Consider the following 7295-nt stretch of genomic DNA (forward strand, 5'->3'; position numbering starts at 1 on the left):
GAAATTACCATCGTTCAGCGCTCGCCAGGCGCAGACTGCACTCATGGCGTGGCAACCCGACCCTTTAACACAGCAGACTGAACATGAACGGAACACATTGCCCAAGAGCGAAAGGACTTTGTGGGGCACATACTGGTACCAATGCCTTACATTAACACGCGCTCAGGTGAATGTGTCATTTTGCCCCCCCCCCCCCCCTCCCCTCAGGTTTATACAAAATAGTTTACGAACCGCGCGGCGTGCCTGCGCCAAATTTTGAACAGTTGTGGGCAACTGAATAACGGATCGTTTGATATAAAAATAGACGCACCTTGAAAGGTCGCTGGCCTACGGCAAGTGAAAGTCAGGCCGTGACTGTCGGGGAAGGAATTTTTAGGAATCGTTCAATCTGATGCGACAGCGGAGTGCCAGACGAAGCGATACATCTTTGAGATATTTCCTTAGATAATAAAACAATTGGAATTAGGCTTACAACAAACTGTATTGACCTGGGTCAGGCATGAGGGTCAGACTGAGGCCAGAACCAACCTGGTTTTTTTGCTGGAAAGCTCGATTTCTGAGGTAGTTTCTGGTGCTCATTTCGAACTTTTTGATAAAAGGGGCCGCAGCAGACATTACCCATGGACTTCTTCAAGGTTAGAGTAGGTCATTGACCTTAAAAGGCCCAGATCAAGTCTTGTTCTTAGCAATGTACCCCCTAGCGTAATCGTTAACGCTTTATTTATAATTAATATTATATAACGTCCCATTCAAATTCAAAACTCAAAGTAGTCCTCGCAGGCATTTTGTTACTATGGCTATTTAAAGGTCGAACAAAGCCACTGACCTTGCGTGAATACCAGCGACCTTGTTCTCAAAACAGGTATCTGTGTTCAAGGCGGCTGCAGGAGGAGGTTCGGTGGCACTCTGGACGCCATCTTGAGTTTGACCATTTCGACCTTATTTGACTCTAAAGCCATGACCCAGGTACCTTAAATTTTGACAGGTGATTTTACATACAGGCAAACAAGCTCTGTGAGTTTGGCGTTTTTAACTCTCTTAGTGTTGGAGATCTTAGGGGGCGAATTGACCCCTCCCGAGCGAAGGGTATTCAACCGGATGCGTCTGGATGCACGTTAAAGCACCATTTTCTGAAACGTTCAGGATGTTGCATCCCCTGACGCAAAAACATCGCTCCCATGCATTTGAGTCAGGAAAGCAGCCAGGACTCCCTCCCCTCGCCATCCTCACGCACGGATTTTTTTCTTTTTTCACGACAGAGGCTCCCGGCAGGGAGCCAGAAATTGCCTCCCGCTGCGCCCCTGCCTCCGGGCAGGGCTCAGGGAGACTCAGTCTCCGTTGTCCTGCGTCTCCGACCACCCTCCCCTCCCCCACACGCATACAATCTTAACCGCGCCCCTGATCTGAATAAATGTCACAGATGTCAAACTCGTACAAAGTTAGACCCGTTGGCTGGTTACATCACAGCGATTAAAGACAACAGAAAAAGCCGAGTAAACATTATCTGGTATTCTACGGACGTTTCTCTAACCACGTGTCTTGACCCAATGTAAACAGATATCCAGCATCATCAGTGCGTTTTCCAACATGAGTTGAGAGGTCTTCATTTTGTTTAAATTTCAATGTTGCAGGAAATTTGCAAACGCCTCGAAGTGCATCACTGCAGAAACCCCATTTCTTGCAACTTGAAACTGCATGAAGATGCGACGGGTAGTTACAAAAAGATTTGAGTTTCGGGAAAACGTCAGTGACCGGGCCACACTAGGTCGCTCCAGTGGAAGTTCTGTCGTGGTCCCAGGCAGGCCAGCTGGGCCTCTGACGCCGCTGATACGAATTCGACGCACGCGCCCAGACCTGTTCGGAATTTTTCCAGGAGCGTTCCTTTTAACCGCTAGGCGGCGGAGGCACTCACATCAGACTGATCGACCGCGGGCAAACGCTTTCATACACTCCCCTGAATTTGAATTTGCCAATGGTATTCTGTCGAGGGGAATAGCAGCGTCTTTGTTGTGCAGTCCGCACGCGCTTCAATTTATTTATTTCCTAATCAGCTAGGCTTTTTTTTCTTTCCCATCTGGCTTTTTAGAATTTCAAGACAGTTCCTTTGTAAGAAGACGAAAGCGATTGGCGCATGTCATTGGTTCTTAATCTTCCAATTCAAGCCCATAATTTTTCGAAGCTTGCTGTTTGAGCGGCACTTTGACTGCGGAGACCATGCCACTATACTGAACGTCTGTCGACTGCCCTGGAGACGCGATTGAATGCCTTATAATATACCGTGACCAATCCAACGTAATCAATCTCATAAAATCTAAAGCAAAATATATATGCCGTGAGCGATCAATCGCCATGTGCCAGATGCAAGGGCAGAGCACATGCGTTCCATTCGGACCCGAACAAACAGGTCCCATCGCAACATTGTCAGCGTCCACATAACAGCCCACTCGGCCCACGAGTGCATCAGATTGTTTGTGGTCAGCAGTGCAGGCCATTTCTGTTGTTTGCTTAACGCCGCCTTGCCATCTGATGATGCTTTCAGCCCTGCCCTGAGTGTCGTTTTTGGTACCGGGCCAGTCCTTTGTCCTCTGCGCGGAGGCCTACCGTCCACCGCAGCTCCCCTCAACCTTCTTCCTTCTACTGGCCTCTTCAATCCCTCTTCGCTGTCTCCTCCGCCCTATTTTTGAGACACACGAGAGAACAAGAAAAGACTGATATGAGAGCCTAGCTTACACAAAAGGCACTGGTTTCAGCGCTACATCGCGAAATTACTGCGCTTAAGCACTTGGGGCAGCCATTCCATCATGCAACGCGATCGGTACATTCCATTTCACATATCATGAATGTCGGTGCATTTTATCAATACGTTAGATGTTCCCGGAACAGGATAGCTTAGAAATCCCCTGGACTTCCGGAATGCTCTGGTTGTGCCTGAGTAGTGCAGATAGCCTCCTCACTAACTGTGCCGGCTGGTGCCGCTGACACTGTGCTGAAAGGAACGATCGTGCTCCCGAAAACGGCCCGAGACTGCTCCATCTTAAGTGTTCTTTTTCAGGGCCTAACGTCCGCTGCCAGGCTCGGTTTTCTACAAACACATCGCGTTTCGGATGGTCCAAACGCGCGGCCGGAGCATCCGTCTTCTGTTTTAGGCGAAACAGTTGGACTTGACATCGGTCCGGACGGCGGCTGGGGACACCAGAATAGCCGTCTGACGTCACTGAGTTCGACATCTCGGCGGCCAGTGGCTGCTGGCGAGGTCGATTTGGCTCGAGCGTCGCCCGGCACGTGCCAAGTCGCTCCGCAGTGACGATTTCTGGGATGGGTACGCGATGTCCAGCAGCAGATTCAAAGCCCAAAAGGTGCTGAAAATACTGTTTGGCCCGGCTGGTGGGTCTGCGTTTGTTGATCGTTGCATCTGCTTCCGTTTCAAAAGTGTGAAATGGTCTATGTTTCAGCAGGCCAATTTACCTCCCCTATATACCATGCCATCGCTCATCGGACAATCGCATCTATGACATGTAACGAAGGTACGTCTCATTTAGGCTTAAAACCTTCGAAGGGACAATGCATTTCTTGATGTTTCGTCCGGTCTACCCGCGGTGGCTGGGTGTTGACAGCGACTTGATTGGTTGACGGCACTGGCTGATGCCGGGCGGGCTAAGACCGCTCATTGCTCTGCTCGATCCTCCATTATGTGACCGGCTATAAACTCCAACCTAAACCTAAGCTTACGTATTACGACTAAGCCCCGGGAAGGGAACTACACGTGAAATGTCTTCATTCCCCGTTGGGTGTGTGTTTAAGGCGCACTCCACCGCCCACATCTGATTACACATCAGAGAACACTTGTTGTCATCACTTGTAGTATTTGCAAGACCGAAGATGGAGTAAATGTCACTGAAACCAGTCACTACACTCACCATGAAAAACCTAACCGATCCGAATATAACTGTCTTTAAGAACTTACTGAATGCATCTAATCATGTTAGATGTTTGCATTCTCAGCAGCAGATGACATCAAGTTATAGGACTCGTATGTTTCCGTTTCACTTCAACCGCCGTCAACAATGCTGTTATAAAAAGTAACTAAGCCTCGATTACAAAATCCAAAACATTGCGTACACTGCTGCAAAAACTTGGCAACGAACACATACCGTGCATGTGTCACATAAACGTATTTCTGAGGGTTGTTAGAACGCTCAATACACGCCTGGGTGACCGTCCACTGCTACGCGCTCGGACGGTGGAGGGGTGGGGGGGGGGGGGGGGGGGGGCAATGCAACCCTCTGAGATTTAGAAAAAATCTAAGAGAGTTAAAGACACCAAATTCCCCGGGTAGGTAGGTCTGCATGTGAGCTCACTTGTCTTGAATTTCGAGGCCTATAGATCATGATTTTGGGTCAAATAAGGTTAAACAAAAGGTTGAAGTCCACATCGGTGTCCGATGCGCCCCTAGACCTCATCACGCGTCCACCTCTACCCTAGTTATCTGTTATAGACAAAAGATCATTGATGTTCATCTCAGGCCAGTGCTCGGATTTCACCTTCAGGAGGTCACGGTGACCGCAACCTAACGATATTATTCTGAGTTTGCTTCATGCAGGTAAGTATCAAAGGTTCTAGGCGGCATGTTCCAAAAAAAAAGGTTGATCGGAGCCATTTTAAGTCAATTACCTTCAAGAAGTCAAAATAAGAGTTGCGAGTAGATCCAGAGCAGATAAAAATTACTCCATAAAGCGAATTTGCCAGCAAAAATAAGTCTGACTTTTACTTCGGTACAACCTTCATACCTGACCCAAGGTCAATGGAACTAGTTGCAATACTAAGTATAATTGGTTAATTGTCTAAGAAACTCTCTTAGATTACATGAGATATATGACATAGCCTAACAACCCGTTTTTGCATCAGATTGAACGATTCCCTGGGAATTTCCTTCGCTGATAGCCATAGCCTGGCTTTGATCTACCACAGATCAGCGATCTTACAATTTACACCTAATGTTTCGTACCGAAAGATCCTCCGTTTCATTGTCTACATATAATAATAATGGTAATTTAAGACACGACTGCTTCGCGCCGTCTTCAAAATTATTCTGCAAAACTTTCGGGAATCAAATTGAACACCACCCAAGCACGTGCCAAATCTGACGTAAAATACAGCAGGGATCTATGGCGCACAGCGTGGAGCAAGCAAGTCGGTACAAATATATAGGGATATAAGAGAGTTGCTCGGTCCCTTGCTGGCAAAGTTTATGCATGAGCTCATTTAATCAATAATTCATGGCCTCATCTAGATGTCGACGCCAGACACATGCAAGCTGCGCCTCTCTCGCAATCAACACTTCCAAGAACGTGACGGGCTCAAGCTGCTGACAGTGTGCATGGCAACCATGCCAGTGGAACTGAAATCGATCTGTAACCGCATGCCCCGCCGTCCTCCCCTTCTCATAAAGCGGCGCTAGAGCGCGGCGTCAGTCGCTCCATTCTAGGAAGGCGTCAATTAGCCAGCTGTGCTGACAGCAAAACGCTGGATCTGCAGACACTGTTTGGAAGCGCGAAGACAGAGGTCTGGGAGGGCCGTTCCGACCGTCGCGTCGTGACGGCGGTCCCGAGACGACCTCGCACACCAGACCGGAACGCGCATTGGCTCTGATGGGATGGCTCGTCCACTACATCAAGGCCAATCTGTTTGACATGCCGCGCGCCGTGCAGCGTAGGCGGCGGCTGCGCCGTGGGGAGGGCCGGGAGCGCCGCCGCACGTCCAGCCCGCCACGCGCCGGCACCGAGCTGTTCGGCAGCTCGGGCGGGTCAATTCCAGAACTCGCGCTGATTTTCAACACTCGTGCAAGGCGTGGTAGTTCTGGAGAAAATATTTGGCATACGTGTTTTTATAGCAAACTTCTGCTTACCCGGGCAAAAGTTGGTTGTGACTTCTTATGAAGCACCGAAACAGGGGGATAACTTAAATTTGACTATGCTCCAGGCTGAGGTTTTCCCCGCTGCGTTAGAACATCGAGTCAACAGCTGTTCGACGTTTCACACGATTTCTCGCTTTGGCCAGGGGAACTATATATGGTGAATAAGGCGACTTGCACCTGCAAAGTGCAAGTTTAAAGCTGCAAAGTTTAAAACTTTTCAAAATATTTAGCGCCTCCTTTTTCACGTTCAAGGCTATACAAAAATCACGCAACTTAAGCTTATACTTAGGCCTTCAGTACTTTTGCGTGATTGCGCTGTACTGTTACATGTGACGCTTAAACGCCCCCCCCCCCCCCCCCACGCCTGCGTAACTGAGACTGCCGTGAAGGTCCATCAAACGCGCGTGGCCTGCGGTTTTCCAAAATAAATTCCATGAGAATTTTATCTTACGTAAGCCGTTCAGTGCATTTGCGAGGAGCATTATTCACATGGGTAAGGCAGTAGTAATAGTCTTACTCCTAGGAGAAAAACCAGGGGAATGAAGATATAGATGGGTTGATATTTCCGCAACAGGCCTTTGTCAAAACAACAGCAGAGAAGTGAGCTCGAATTGCCTGCCGATGATCCAGCTCGATTTTTCACGTCACAAATCACACATCGCATGTGATGTGTGCTTAAAAGCGTTTACACGTGTAAGTGATGCCTGACGCGTGACGTGCGATGCATGTTCAATTGAAATCGCTTGCATGTATGATTGATATGTGGTCAATGACTCCTGTTTACTTCGATTCGCCTGCATGCTTGAATGAAGCGTGATGCGTGATGCCTGTTTCCTTGAATTCGTTTCCACGCAGACGTATTTTTGCGTATTCTAATTCTTACATGTGTACTGCATCGTTGTTTAATCCACTGAATATTGGTGTCCTGTGAAAACTGGGGTTTGCTGTTTTAAAAAAGCCTAAAAAATCGGGCAGGATCATCGGCAGGGAATTTTGAATTCTCTTCTCTGCTATTGTTTTGATAAGACATATTGGCAAAATAGCAACATCCTCTCTATCTCGATTGTCCTGGTGTTCGCCAAGGAATAAGGCACCTTCCTTCTTATCTATGAAAAATTGTAATAATAACTGTATGGGAAAATGGTAACACTCAAGACACGCGCCGAGATTACCGGTATACCGCGCGCACTTGCAGCATGGCAGATGTGTGTTGTAATTCATTGCCTTCCAACTTTACTGGGTGATAGTTAGATAGATACATAGATATATATATATATATATAGATATAATATATATATATACTATATATATATAGTATATCTATATATATATATATATATATATATATATATATATAAATGATATGAGGTGCATACATGTG

The sequence above is a fragment of the Pollicipes pollicipes genome, unplaced genomic scaffold, assembly GCF_011947565.3.
Source record: "Pollicipes pollicipes isolate AB1234 unplaced genomic scaffold, Ppol_2.1 Scaffold_3447;HRSCAF=4054_pilon_pilon_pilon, whole genome shotgun sequence".
In the NCBI taxonomy this organism is placed as follows: domain Eukaryota; kingdom Metazoa; phylum Arthropoda; class Thecostraca; order Pollicipedomorpha; family Pollicipedidae; genus Pollicipes; species Pollicipes pollicipes.